The following is a 15,452-nucleotide window of genomic DNA, read 5'->3' as shown; positions in this document are numbered from 1 at the left end:
TTTCTCCCTCCTTTCCCCCTCTCTAAAATTAAATAAAATCTTAAAAAAATAAAAATAAAAGATTGACCATATTGAGTGTTGTCAAGGTGTAGAGTTCTCACACCCTGCTGGTGGAAATATAAAATAGTACAACCACTTTGTAAAACAACTTGGAAGTTGCTTTAAAAGCTAAGTATACACTTAACCATACAATTGAAACATTTCACTCCTGAGTATTGACCCAAGAGAAATAACATGTCTTGCCTACAAATGTCCTTCAGTCTTGTCTGAAATAATCAAAAACTGGAAACCAGCCAAATGTCCATGAACAAGTGAATAGATACCCCAATTGTGGTAAATCTATGCCATAGAACACTACTAATCAATAAAATGAAATCAACTACTGATCCACAAAACATGATGAATTTCAAAATAATAATGTTAGTGAATAAGCCAAACAGCAACAAAAAGAAGTACCTACTGTTTGTTTCCATTTATATAAAATTATAGGTTTTCAGGAATTGTAACTCAACCCCCTGTGGCTAAGGGCAAGCAACGACCTTTGGAATGCAAGCCGAAAGAGACAAAGCTTGTCTCTACCTCAGTTTCCTCTCCCTGCCCCCAAAGCTTGGTCAGACAGAAGTCAGTGACAGGTAAGACCCCTCACAGCTGGGGGCAACCTAAGCCAGACTTGATCACGTGGGAAGCCATCATAGAAGGACTCGAGGGGCTGCAACAAAGCAATGAACTCTCAACCCCTGGCTTTGACAAAGCCCGAGTTCCCATGTCCCCTGGGAGAAGTGCTCCCTGGCTCTAATCCCCTTAAGCCTGAATACCTGTTGGGGAGGGGTGCAGCTCCTTGCCTTGCTAGAGCGGGTCCTGGGGGAAAATCTGGCATCACAAAGACTTCCTGATAAACCTGTGAAATCTGCTCTGCTAAGAGTGTTTTCATTCATATGATAAGGGTCCAAGAGGAAATGAGTATGTCTCCCCAAAGTTCTGTAACCCCCTTTCCTGATAGACACTGACTCACACTAAGCCCTCAGATTTCTTTGAAATGTTATCTGCTGTTTGATAGTTGCTGCCCTGTATTCCTGTGCATTACAACCTAATAAAAGCCCTTGGAGGAAGGGGCTCAAGGCCTTTTTCCTCTGGAAAACTGGCCACCTCTCCTCCCCAAGCATCATGTCTCTGTCATGTTTACCCTCATCCATGGCACATGGGGGGACTTGCGAGGAAAGTTGCCCCACAATATATATTGATAGAAAAGAGATAAGTGGTTTCCTGGGAATGGGTGGAGGCAGGGAGGAATGGTTTACAATAGGCATGACAAAACTTTTAGGAGTAACGTGTTCATTATCTTGAGTGTGATAACAGTGTCAAAAAACATGAAATTATACACTTTAACTATGTGTAGTTTATCATACACTAAAGCATACCTGATAAAGCTATAAAATTTTTTTTACAAGTGGGTAACCCACCTTTCTTTCTTCCTTTGGTGGATCAGACAAAGGCTTAGAATGACTACAGATAGCCTAGAAAGAAAATAATACTAGGACAGGTTTTATTTTTTAGGAAAACACAGATAAGAAAAGGATGACAGGGCAAGAGAAGAGAATATTTAATGACTTTAAATTCTAACTCCTATTATAAGGACCCCATTCCTTCCTCCAGATTGTCATTCTCAAGGTCAGAGACCAGAAAAAGGACATTTTCTGGTTTTAAAACATCAAACCTGTGCCTCATAATTCTTTCAACTCCACCTATAGTCAGCAGGTGGCGTTGGTGACTAAAAAGAACTAGTACAGATGGGGCAATCTCCAGAAAAAGAAATTTTTTTAGATTACCTGATATGTTGCCCATTTGAGAGAAAATATTAATAATCATTTGGCAGAATTGTCATTTTGGAAATAATTTAAAGTTAGGTGCATGGTAAAGTAAATAGTTTAAATTATTATAACTTCACAACAAAGGATTATTCAAGACATAAAATAATCAAAATAAACTGCTTAGCTCCACGTGGATATTATTTATACAGTGATAATAATGTAAACACTGACTTGATTTAGCCAAAATTGTGATATAACTCTATCAGGAAGATGAGGTAACAGGAATGGGAAGGTAAGGATACAATGGGATGTAAAAATACAATGGGATATAGTAAATTTCAATTACTATAACAAAAAAGGAGTATATATGTCTAATATTTTTAATTAAGAAATAAAAGAAGCATATAGCTTAGAAATATGAAGTAAACAGATTAAAAAGCTGAAATAATTGGAAGAGATCATTCAGTAGAGAGACCCGAGGAGTGCTGTTTTTTGTGTAAACAATTAAATACTACATGATTTCAACTACATTATGTTACATTATTTTGATTTTTTAAAGGGAGGGTATTTTCACCTTAGCCATTTCTGAATTTTCTCCCTTAACTTCTTTTTTCTTTTAGCCACGTTGTATTTTTTATTGTTGTTCTATAACAATTGTCCCAATTTTCCCTGTTGTTCTCCCCTGCCCCACCCACTCCCCACTCCCACAGTTAATTACCACCCTGTTGTTCATGTCCATGGGTCATTTATAGATGTTCGTTGATTATATTATTCCCTTTCTTTTCCCCCATTACTCTTTAACCCGTTGGAGGTTGCTGTCAGTCTGTTCCTTACTTCCATGTCTCTGGGTCTATTTTGCTCATTTTTTAAAAATTTTGTTCATTAGGTTCCTGTTATAGGTGAGATGGTATGGTATTTGTCTTTCATTGCCTGGCTTATTTCACTTAACATATTATTCTTCATTTCCATCCATACTGTTGAGAAGGGTAGGAGTTCTTTCTTTCTTTCTGCTGCATAGTATTATTCCATTGTGTAAATGCACCACAGTTTTTTGATCCACTCGTTTACTGATCCCCCTTAATTTCTTAAACTTGTGGCCACCTCAGCCACTTCCCAGATCCACCCAATCCCTCCTTACCCCTATTCATATATTTCATGGCAAGTTCCTTCCCACATTTCTTCTCAGGAAATAGAGGTAATCTCCATGGTGCCAGGAAATTGTGCCAGCATTAAGGGGGGGGGGGGGGAAGAAGGCAGAACAATATAAAATAAAAGTACTTCCTTAACTTTTAAAAGATTTTATTTATTTATTTTTAGAGAGAAGGGAAGGGAGGGACTAAGAGAGAGAGAGAAACATCAATGTGTGCCTGCCTCTCACGTGGCCCCCACTGGGGACCTGGCCCACAACCAAGGCATGTGCCCTGACTGGGAATCGAACCAGTGATCCTTTGGTCCACAGCCTGAGCTCAACCCACTGAACTACACCAGCCAGGGATCTTTCCTTAATTTTTCTGCCTGATCCCTAACTAAATTATTTGTCATCCTCCCAACAGTTAATAGAAAGGAATTAGTTAAATGTGTTTCCTGAGATAAAATTTCTGTATGAATGGAAAGTGGGCTTTGAGGAAGTGAAAGAAATCAGATAAGATAACTAGATTCTGCCTCCACTATGAGCTATTTTGAAATAATTCTTTGCTATTGGCTCAAAGAACCAATAATTTTTTTTACCTGTGTTTAGTTTTAATGGTCTTTTTACCATATCCCTACAAACTGTACAGCCATAAAACATGATAAAGTCATTCTAATCTTTTAAAAATAATTGTAGAAATGATAGGATTCACTGGCCAACTATGTCTGAAAACTTTTGGTAAGGAACAAAATGTAATATCCTCATCTTGACTTCTTTTTTTTTTCCAATTTTTTTATTTAATTATTTTTCAGGTACAGTTTTCCATCTATTACTCCCATCCCATCCCACCCCCCATCCTCCCCCCTCCCTCCCATTTCCACCCTTCTCAGTTGTTGTCCATGTATCCTTTATATAGGTTCCTCTAAATCCCTCCCTTATTTCCCCTGAAATTCCCTCCCCTCTCCCCTCTGGTCACTGTCAGCCTGTTCTCTATTTCAGTGTCTTTGGTTATATTTTGCTTGCTTGTTTGTTTTGTTGTTTAGCTTCCTGTTAGAGGTGAGATCATATGGTATTTGTCCTTCAACACCTGGCTTATTTCACTCAGCATAATGCTTTCCAGTTCCATCCATGATGTTGCAAAAGGTAGGAGCTCCTTCTTTCTTTCTGCAGCATAAAATTCCATTGTGTATATGTACCATAGTTTTTTGATCCATTCATTTACTGACGGGCACCTAGGTTGCTTCCAACTCTTGGCTATTGTAAATTGTGCTGCTATGAACATTGCGGTGCATAGAAGAACCAATAATTTTAATATTAAGGGTTTTGTGTAGTCAATCTTTGATAGAGCACTTTTCTTCTACTCCTACCTCTGAAAAACCAGTTGTCAGATTTTTAAAAATGAATAAGCCTCTTCATTTTGCCCTTTTAACCCACCTCACCCCAGCCAAGAACTGAAAGTCCCTTTGCAAAACTTATAGCATCTGAAACAGAAAATGTTCTGTCATAGCTTTATTTTCGCTATATGGAGGTCACTGATCTGCATCTACCACAACCAAGCCAATGGCTAGGAGGAAATAGCATCAGTTTGGGAGAGGAAACCAAAACCAGATGGACAAGCAATGGAATGGGCTATCTAGCTGATGAGGGTAAAATAATCTTTTGGATTGATTTCAACCCTTCTTTAAATTTTTGAAGCATCTAAATCATGCTAGGCCATAAGAAAACATGGCTCTTAACTTTGGGGAGTTCAGAATAATGGGAAGGAACAGTCAAATACTAAACATAATTACAAGATAAATGATCAATATGCGTAACTATAGAAGCATGTCCAGCCCTGGTTGGGTAGCTCAGTTGGTTAGAGCCTCATCCCCAAACACCAAGGTTGAAGGTTCAATCTCCAGTCAGGCCACATACAATAAGTAACCAATGAATATATAAATAAGTGGAACAACAAATCAATCTCTCTCTCTTTCTCTCAATCTCTCTGTCTCTCTCACTCTCTCTCTCTCTCTCTCTCTCTCTCTCAAGCTCTCTCTCTCTTCTGTCCTCTCTCTCTAAAATCAATAAATAATTTTTTAAAGAAGAATGCCCTACATGCTGTTGTAATACAAAGGTGACAATTAAATATGCTTGTAGAATCAGAGAAATCTTTACAAAAGATTTACAAAGAAGATGCCTTTTCTTTTTCAAGAATCAGAGATGCTTTAATAGAAAGATCTTTAAACCATAAATCACATGAATTTTGTCCTAGTTGTGAACTTAGGCAAGTCACTTGAGCTCTCTGAATCACAATATACATTATACAAATTATCTGTTGGTCTATCTCATGAGAATCAAATGTTTGTGCAATATCTTTATATAGCACAGGTATAGTTGGTTGTATGTACCTATAAATGTTATTAACAAAGAAAGTGTTGTTAAATATCAATCTGGATTTTTAAAAACTGTTTTAATATGTGGTTTCTTCCTTTCAGTCATGAACACAATATTCCTTCCTATGCTTCTTTTTCTTTTCACGATTAAAGAATCACCTTCACCACTCAAGGAGCAGTTTGAGTCAAGTTTCAAGTTTCAGAAAAGCTTCTGTGTTTTTTGAGACAATTCTTAGATTAAGGATTTTAACAGTACATTTATTTAAACACTGGGTGGCAGCCTGAACCAGCTAGATTACTAAATTGTGTAAGAAAGAAATAATTTCTCAGAAAAGGAGAAGTTGGGCTAAGCACACAATGTTCTTTCTCCTTCACATTTATAAACATCAACACAGTCCAATTTCCCCTTCATAGAAAAGCAAACCATCACCTCTCATGGCCTTGCTACTCTTACCCTGATACATAATTGGACCAGAGCCTTGGAGGAGAAACTGGTTATGTATGTTACAGTATAGTAAAAAGAACTGAGGTTGATGTTTAAAGTCTAACACTGATAAGAAACAATACTAGGTTCTGAATTAGTGAGACATCTAGTATATAGAAACACCCCTACCTATTGATTCAATCTATATTTAATAATATATTTACTCTATGAAATATATTCTCTAGATTCTATAAAGAATACAAAGAATTTAAAAAGGATATAGTTTCTCTAAGAATTCATTATCTAAGAGAAAAAAGGAAATTTACATGTAAGTTGCGTATGAGAAATATAAAGAACATGCTATGGAGTACTCAAAAAAAGAATGAAATCCTATTTGATTCCAAGATGAAAGATGAAGGGTTTGAGGCACTGACCAGTGTGGCTCAGTTGGTGGGGCATTGTCCTGCAAATCAAAGGGTCTCTGGTTCGATTCCTGGTGGGAGAACATGCCTGGGGTTGTGGGTTCTGTCCTAGTTGGGATGTGTGCAGGATGCTACAGGTGACTGTTCCATGTTTATCTTCCTCTCTTTCTTCCTCCCTTCCTCTCTCCCTAAAAATAAATAAACATCTAGCATTTTAAAAAAAGAAATTGAGAATCAAGAAACATTTCCTAAGGGAAAAGTCACTTGGCTGTCTACCAAAGAGTGGGAAGGATTTCAAAAAGCAGAGATGGGAGGAAGGTTGGGCATTCCAGGTAGACAGAACAACATAAAGGCAGAGAAGGATATATTAGGAGAACAGTGAGTACTCAGGTTTGGCTGAGATATAGGGTGTGTACACAAGAAAGTAGTCAGAAATGAGACTGGAAGTTTGCTTGAGGCCAATTTGTGAAGGCTTTTTAAATGCCAGGTCAAAGCATATAAATTTTATGGTTAAACAATGGGTTTTAGAGCCTCATGGGAAGACATAAACTCAATTTTGATAGATTAATTTAGTCACAGTCTATAGATTATAGCATAAATATCAGTTAAAAGCTATTAAAATAATTTTTAAAAAAGTAACAAGGACTTCCGCCAAGATGGAGGCATAGGTAGAAACACTGTGCCTTCTCCCACAACCAAGTTTGAATACAACAAAGGTTTGGAGAAACAAAGACACAACCAAAGGACAGAAAATTGAATTATACGGAAGTCCGACTACATCTAACCGTTCAACGGGGATGGTAAGAGGGGCGGAGCCAGCAGCGAGCAGGGTCGGGCAGGACAGGGCCCCCGACCCAAGCGCGCAGGCAGACGAGAACCAGTTGGGGTGCGGGGCAGACCGCGGGCGCATATTCGCGCACAGTGAGACAGACCACACAGGCCCCAGGGGGCGAGGGCTGACGGCAGTGGCACACTCGCGTGCAGTGGGACGAAACGCGTGGGCCAGGTGACGGCAGCAACTGCGGCACCGGTGAGGGCCGTGGCGGCAGGCGGTGGACTGGACGCCATAGTCCCTCTTTGACGCCGCCCCCACATACAGCGTCACAACCCAGCGACTTAGTTGCCTTTCAGCACCGGTGAGGGCCAGGGCAGCAGGCGGCAGACGGGACACCAGAGTCCCTCTTTGACCCCGCACCCACATACAGCGTCACAACCCAGCGACTTAGTTGCCCTGCAAGACCAGTGAGAGCCATTGTCCCTCTTTGACCCTGCCCCCACCTACAACGTCACAACCCAGCGACTGAGTTGCCCTGTTCTAGTGAACACTTTAGGGCTCTGATCCTGCTATGGAACAGGCACGAACAACCCGAAAGATGGCACAAGAAGAACTCAAAGTCCAAGAGCCAATAACTCTCAGCGACCAAGAAATTGCCAGCCTCTCAGAAGCACAATTCAGGACACTATTTATCAGGATGCTCACAGAACTGGTAGATTATAGTCACAAATTAGAGGAACAAAGTCACAAATTAGAGGAATGTGTGAGGGCTGGACTGATTGAAATGAAGGGAGATGCACAGGAAACCAATAGTGATGGAAAGGAAACGGGGATACAAATCAATGGAATGGACCAGAAGGAAGAACAAAACATCCCATCAGAAAGGCATGAAGAAATGAGAATTCAAAAAAATGAGGAGAGGCTTAGGAACCTCCAGGACATCTTTAAACGTTCCAACATCCGAATTATAGGGGTACCAGAAGGGGGAAAGAAACAGCCACGAGTGGAAAACGTATTTGAACAAATAATAAAGGAGAACTTCCCCAGTCTGGCAAAGGAAATAGACTTCCAGGAAATCCAGGAAGCTCAGAGAGTGCCAAAGAAGTTGGACCCAAGAAGGAACACACCAAGGCACATCATAATTACATTAGCCAAGACCAAAATGAAGGAGAGAATCCTAGAAGCATCAAGGGATAAGGGGACAGTCACCTACAAAGGAGTACCCATCAGACTGTCAGCGGATTTCTCAAAAGAGACCTTACAGGCAAGAAGGGGCTGGAAAGAAGTATTCCAAGTCATGAAATCCAAAGACCTACAGCCAAGATTGCTTTATCCAGCAAAACTTTCATTTAGAATGGAAGGACAGATAAAGTGCTTCTCAGATAAGGTCAAGTTCAAGGAGTTCATCATCACCAAGCCCTTATTATATGAAATGCTAAAGGGACTTATATAAGAAAAAGAAGATGAAAAATATGAACAGTGAAAGGACAGCAAACACACAGGTATTAACAACCACACCTAAAACAAAAGCAAACCAAGAAGACAGCTAGATCAGGAGTGGAACCATAGAAATGAGGAACACATGGAGGGTTAGAAACAGGGGGGTGGGAGGGGGAGAAGAAGGGAGAAGGCACAGAAAATAGCATAGATGGTAGGCAGAAAATAGATAGGGGGGAGGGCGAGAATAGTAGGGGAAATATAGAATCCAAAGAACTTGAGACACGTGGTTATAAACTAAGGAGGGGAGAATGGTGGGGGAGGGAGGGTGTGGGTGGAGGGGATTGAAGGGGGGAATAGAACAACTGTAATGGTATAATCAATAAAATATATTTAAAAAAAAAAGTAACAAGGACATGAACCAGAGTGGTAAAAGTAAAATAAGAGATAGCTTGAGAAACACTAGAAAGATAGCCTCTATAGAATTTTACAGTTGATTGGATACAGAGAATGTCAGAGAAGAAGGAATCAAAGAAAGTTCCTTGATTCTAAGCCTTGAAAACCAAGGGAATGTGTGACAATTCCATTAAAAGAAACAAGGGGAAGAACTGAATTTGAGCACAGGGGCACGATTATGAATTCCATACTGGGCAAACTAAATCTGAGATGCCAGCTGAAAATTTGGAGACAGACTAAAGGTATTATATAGAGTTTTACAGGAGTGATGTACAGATGTGCAAACTGAAAAGCAAACTTAAAGAAAAAAAAAAAAAGATGGCCCAAAGACAAGCCCTTAAGAAAAGCTTTCTGGAGCCACACAGAAAAAGAATTTGCTAGCAAAGGATAAACTCCAAAAGAGATTCTTTACATTTTTAAGAGATGGCAGCTTTTGAATTATGTAGGCATCAAGGGGAATAAGGTCTAAAAAACCACTATGGTTTCCTACAAAATCTTGAACAAAATATTTCAGTGGTAAGAGAAACCAGGCTACCAAGGGACAAGTTTAGTCAGCAGAGAAAGTGGCATAAGTTATTCTCTCAAGAAATTTGATAGTAAAAGAGAGAAAACAGATGGGGTGATAGCATGAGAAGGGAAAAAAGTTTATATGCTAAGGCAACTTTAAGAAATATCTGAAATGAGTCAGCAATAGATCTAAAGAAATTAATTAATCTCCTCTGCCATGCGTTCCCTGAAGTTGGCCAACTCCTAGATCTGCAAGTTTCCTCAACTTAGTAGAAAAAACAGACCCAATAAGCATGAAATGTGTTCTCATAGATGAGGTGTTTTGGGGTTTTTTAGGTATAGTTGACATACATTATATTAGATTCAGGTATACAACATAATGATCCAATATTTGTATATATGTGAAATGATCACCACAGTAAGTCTAGTTAACATCTGTCACCATACATAATTTTTTCTGTGATGAGAATGTTTAGAATCTACTCTTCACCAATTTTACATAAACAATACAGTATTTTTAACTATAGTTGCCATAATGTAAGACATTGCCATGATTTATTTTATCAACAGAAGTTTATTCTCCTTGACTCCCTTTATCCATTTCACCCAACATCCAATCATCACCTCCAGCAAACACCAAACTATTCAAGTGAAGTATGTTTTTAAAAACATTTAAAATTTTTTTGATGACTACTGGCCAAGATGGAGATGTAGGTTGATATGCTTTCATTCCTCATACGAGTGAAAGGACAATAACCAATTTAAAAACAAAGCACAACCAGAACTGCCAGAAGATTGAACTGTATGGAAGTCCCATAACCAAGAAGTTAAAGAAGAAACTTTTGCCAGACTAGTAGGAGGAGCAGAGGCAGGCAGCTAGGGTGGACAGGACATGCGGGAGGTGGTAGCTGGCGACTGGAGCAAGTGAGGTGATGGCTGGAGGCCTGGGCGGTCCTAAATTCACATGGGGATAAACCAGGAAGAACAACTAGGGAGCAAGACAGACTGTGTAACCCAGGGTTCCAGTGGGGAGAAATAAAGCCTTAAAACCTCTGGCTGTAAAAACCTCTGGGGATTGCAGCAGTGGAAGAAACTGCCAGTCTTATACATAGGAGAGCTTGTTGGAGAGACCCAAAGGGTCCTAGAACATACACAAACTCACTAACCTGAGAATCAGCAGCAGAAGGGCCCAATTTTCTTGTGGGTAGTGGGAAAAGTGACTGAAAACAGGGTGAGAGCCCACCAAGCAGCATTGCTCTATCTCTGACCCTCCCCAACACACAGCACCACAACAGAGCAACCTGGGTTGCTCCTCCCTGGTGAACACCTAAGGCTCTGCCCCTTATAACATAACGAGCTTTCCAAGACAAGAAAATATGGTCCAAATGAAAGAAAGAATCACAGCTCCAAAAATAGAACTAAGCAATGAAGAGATAGCCAACCTATCAGATGCACAGTTCAAAACACTGGTAATCAGGTTGCTTACAGAAATCATTGAGTATGGTTGCAAAATAGAGGAAGAAGTGAAGGCTATGCAAGATGGAATAAAGAAAACTAGGGGGACTTCCGGCCAAGATGGAGGCATAGGTGGACACACTGTGTCTCCTCACAAAACCAAAATGCAGGACAACAAAGATTTAGAAACAAAAAAATAACCAGAACTGACAGAAAACTGAACTGTACAGAAGTCTCACAACCATTTATACTGACAGGTAAGAGGGGCGGAGTTGGCGGCCTGTGGAGAGGGGTCGCTGCAGGAAAGGGTGGATGGTGGACCAGGGTGCACAGGCAGCGGTTGTCAGACCCCAGGTGCGCAGGTGGCAGCAGGTAGACACCGGGTGCAGGAAGGCAACAAGCAGACCTGGTGAGGTGCGCAAGGCGGCTGGCTGACCTCAGTCACACATTCTCGCTCGGATAAACCAGGTGAAATTGGGGAGCAAGACAGACTGCGCAACCTAGGGCCCCAGCACCAGGAAATAAAGCCTAAAGGCACCGACTGAAAACACTAGAGGGGTTTGAGATGCTGAGAGAGACTCCCAGCCTCACAGGAAATTTTGTTGAAGAGACCCACAGGGTCCTAGAATGTACACAAGCCCACCCACACAGGAATCAGCACCAGAAAGGCCCAGTTTGCTTGGGGGAAGTGGCAAAGGGGACTGAGATTTGACAGAGAGCAGAGCAAGTGCCATTATCCCCTCAGGGACCCCCACCCCCACATATGGTGTCACAACCCAGCAACTGGGTTGCCCTGCCCTGGTGAACACCTAAGGCTCCACCACTCCAGTATCTTGACATGCCTATGTAACAGGCATGACAAGACCAAAAAATTATGGCTCAGACAGAAGAACAAATCAAAGCCCCAGAGCAAATACTTCTAAGCAACCAAGAGATAGCCAACTTTTCAGATGCACAGTTCAAAGCACTGGTGATCAGGATGCTCACAGAATTGGTTGAATTTGGTCGCATATTAAATGAAAAAATGAAGGCTACACTAAGTGAAATGACACAAAATGCACAGAGATCCAATAGTGATGGGAAGAAAACTGGGACTCAAATCAACAGGGTGGACCAGAAGGAAGAAAAAAATGACCAAACAGAAGAAAAGGAAGAAACAAGAATTCAAAAAATAAATGAGGACAGGCTTAGGAACCTCCAGGAAATCTTTAAACATTCCAACATCTGAATTATAAGGGTGCCAGAAGGGAAGAGGAAGAGCAACAAGTGAAAAACTTATTTGAACAAATAATAAAGAACTTCCCCAAGCTGTCAAAGGAAAGAGACTTCCGGGAAGTCCAGGAAGCTCAGAGAGTCCCAAAGAAGTTGGACCCAAGAAGGAACACACTAAGGCACATCATAATTACATTACCCAGGATTAAAATGAAGGAGAGAATTCTAGAAGCAGCAAGAGATAAGGGGACAGTCACCTACAAAGGAGTACCCATCAGACTGTCAGCGGATTTCTCAAAAGAGACCTTACAGGCAAGAAGGGGCTGGAAAGAAGTATACCAAGTCATGAAATCCAAAGACCTACATCCAAGATTGCTCTATCCAGCAAAGCTTTCATTTAGAATGGAAGGGCAGATAAAGTGCTTCTCAGATAAGGTGAAGCTAAAGGAGTTCATCATCATCAGGCCCTTATTATATGAAATGTTAAAAAGACTTATCTAAGAAAAGAAGATAAAAAGTGTGAACAGTGAAAGGACGGCAAACTCACAGTTATTAACAACCACACCTAAAACAAAAGCAAACTAAACAGACAGCTAGATGAGGAGTGGAGCCATAGAAATGGAGATCACATGAGGGTTAGCAACAGGGGAGTGGGCGGAAGAGAAGGAGGGAGAAGGTACAGAGAATAAGTAGCGTAGACGGTGGGGAGAAAAATAAACGGGGAGGGCAAGAGTAGTGTGGGGAATGTAGAAGCTAAAGAACTTATGATACATGAACTAAAGGGGAGAATGTGGGGGGAGGGGTATGCAGGGGGGAGGGGAATGAAGGGGGGAAATGGGACAACTGTAATGGCATTACCAACAAAATATAGTTTTTTTAAAAATGTATATATATATATATATTTACAGAAGCCTAAAGCAATGTCTTTCTATGGTCTGTTGGCTGTTTCAGAGCTTAGGAAATGTAATGGTCAATTCACTAGAAAGAAATATCTGGAAAAAAAGAAAAAAAGGAAAAAAAAAGAAGTTATATGGAACCCTAAGTGACTACAAGTAGCTGCAGTAATTTTGAGAAAGAAGAATGAAGTAAGAGGGATCCAGTATCTGACATCAAACTGTATTACAAGGCCACTGTAATCAAAACAGTCTGTTAATGGCATAAGAACAGACATGTATGTCAATGGAACAGAATAGAGAGCTGAGAAATAAACCTAAGTCTCTATGCTCAATTAATATTTGACAAAGAGGGCAGCAGTAGAAAATGGAGTAAAAATAGCCCCTTCAACAAATGGTGTTGGGAGATCTGGACAGCTAGGTGCAAAAAAAGAAAAAAGAAACTTGAGAACCAACTTACACCATATGCAAAAATAAATTTAAGATGAATAAAAGATTCAAATAAAAATAATGACACCATAGAAGTCCTAGAGGAGAATGTAGGCAATAAAATTTCAGATATCCCATGCAGCAATATTTTCACAGGTAAGCCCCCGAAGGCAAGACACATTAAAGAAAGAATAGAAAAATAGAATCTCATCAAAATAACAAGCTTCTGCATGGCTAAAAAAAAGCCTTAAAATGAAAAGAGAACCAACTGTATGGAAAAATATATTTGCCAATGATACCTTGGACAAACGCTTGATCTCCAAAATATATACAGAACTCACACGACTCCACACCAGGAAGACAACCAATCCAATTAAAAAATAGACAAAGGAGCCCTGGCTGGTGTAGCTCAGTGGATTGAGCACAGGCCTGCGAACCACACAATCGAGGTTCGATTCCCAGTGAGGGCACATTCCTGGGTTGCAGGCCAGTTCCCAGCAGGGGAGTCATGAGAGGCAACGATACACTGATATTTCTCTCCTTCTCTCCTTTCCTTCCCCTCTAAAGATAAATAAATAAAATCTTTTAAAAAATAGGCAAAGGACCTGAACAGACACTTCTGCAAGGAAAACATATACACAGCCCATACGTGTATGAAAGGATGCTCAAAATCATTAGCCATCAGGAAGATGCAAATTAAAACCACAATGAGATACCACCTCACAGTAGTCAGAATGGCCGTCATTAACAAATCGACAAACAAGTGCTAGCAAGGTTGCAGAGAAAAGGGAACCCTAGTATACTGTTGGTAGGCAGGCAGATTGGTGAAGCCACTATGAAAAACAGAATAGAATTTCCTCAAAAAAATAAAAATGGAACTGCCTTTTGATCCATCGATTCCACTGGGATTGTAACAGAGTGTAGGCTTAACCAGGTCATAGGCTAAGAAGTCCTAGGATCCCCCGCTAGGATCCCCCACAAGCCTAGCTTGGGGGACACAAAAAGCAGCAGCACAGGGATTGAGAGTTATTTTGCATATCAGTAAGAACAGGCTGGCTTCATAGCCTGCAGAGATCCAGGGAGAAATGCATGACTTTGACCTATGATGTAGCTGGGAGGCAGCTCCACCCCTCAACCCCTTTACAGCACCTGCAGAAGAGCTGTAAAGGTGGTTCACTCCACACCACAGGGCCATGCCTGTCTGGACTAACTGTGGCAGCCAAGAAAGGTAGAGAATACAGGAGTGCTAGTAGGTGTAGCTGATTGTGGGAGAAGTCAGAAATAGGGTTATGGAGGAAGATCCGTGCCAGGATTTAAACCCAGGTGCAGCAGCCATGCAGGGGGCTTAACCATGTGGCTTCAGAAGTGGAGAGGGGGCTCTGTTGACCAGGCAGCTTAGGAAGCAGGAAAGCAAGATGTAGCAACCATACGGAGCTCTCTCTCAGAGGTTAGAAAGAAAGCAGAAGGACTTCCACCACCCACCATGAGGGTGAGAGTTTTGGATTAAGGTCAAGGGTCTAGCTCAGCTACGGCCTTCCTTTTCCTGAGATATGGTACCCCTGACTGTTTGGGTGAGGGAAGGTAGGACTGTGTGTGTGTTTGTGAGTGTTTTAAAGGGACTTTGGGATTTAATGGTGACATTCTGCCATTACTGTAAACCTATATAACTTTTGAATAAGTAATTCCTTTCCTTTTTACCAAACTCTGGCATTAAGAGCCACAGTTCCTAACATGCCAGTGGGCAAAGAAGAACCATAGTAAAAGAACCCAGGGGAGGGGGTTGTTTCTATAATAGAATTATACCCTAATAACCCTGAGACACCAATTTAAAACAATCTGTGCACCCCTATGTTCATAGCAGTGTTATTTACAACAGCCAAATGCTGGAAATGGCCTAAATGCTCATCAGTAAACTGTGGTATATTTACACAATGGAATACTACACAGAAGAAAGAAAGAACTCCTACTCTTTGCAACAGCATGGATAGAACTGGAGAGTATTATGCTCAGTGAAATAAGCCAGATAGTAGAAGACAAATACCATGTGATTTCACCTATAAGCAGAACCTAATGAACAAAACAAACAAACAAACAAAAGAGAACCAGGGATATGGAAAAAAAGAACAAACTGTG

At 40.7% G+C, this 15,452-nt stretch overlaps 1 pseudogene; it reads left to right on the top strand.

The window, feature by feature from the left end:
- Positions 1–12,845: 12,845 nt before the first annotated feature.
- LOC118982141 (uncharacterized) lies at positions 12,846–12,991 on the top strand (annotated as a pseudogene).
- Positions 12,992–15,452: the final 2,461 nt, after the last annotated feature.

The sequence above is a fragment of the Sturnira hondurensis genome, unplaced genomic scaffold (genome assembly GCF_014824575.4).
Source record: "Sturnira hondurensis isolate 20B ecotype Veracruz unplaced genomic scaffold, ASM1482457v3 Scaffold0024990, whole genome shotgun sequence".
Taxonomy (NCBI): Eukaryota; Metazoa; Chordata; class Mammalia; order Chiroptera; family Phyllostomidae; genus Sturnira; species Sturnira hondurensis.
The sequence above is the reverse complement of the archived record's forward strand: the minus strand, read 5'-3'. Positions and strand labels throughout refer to the sequence as shown.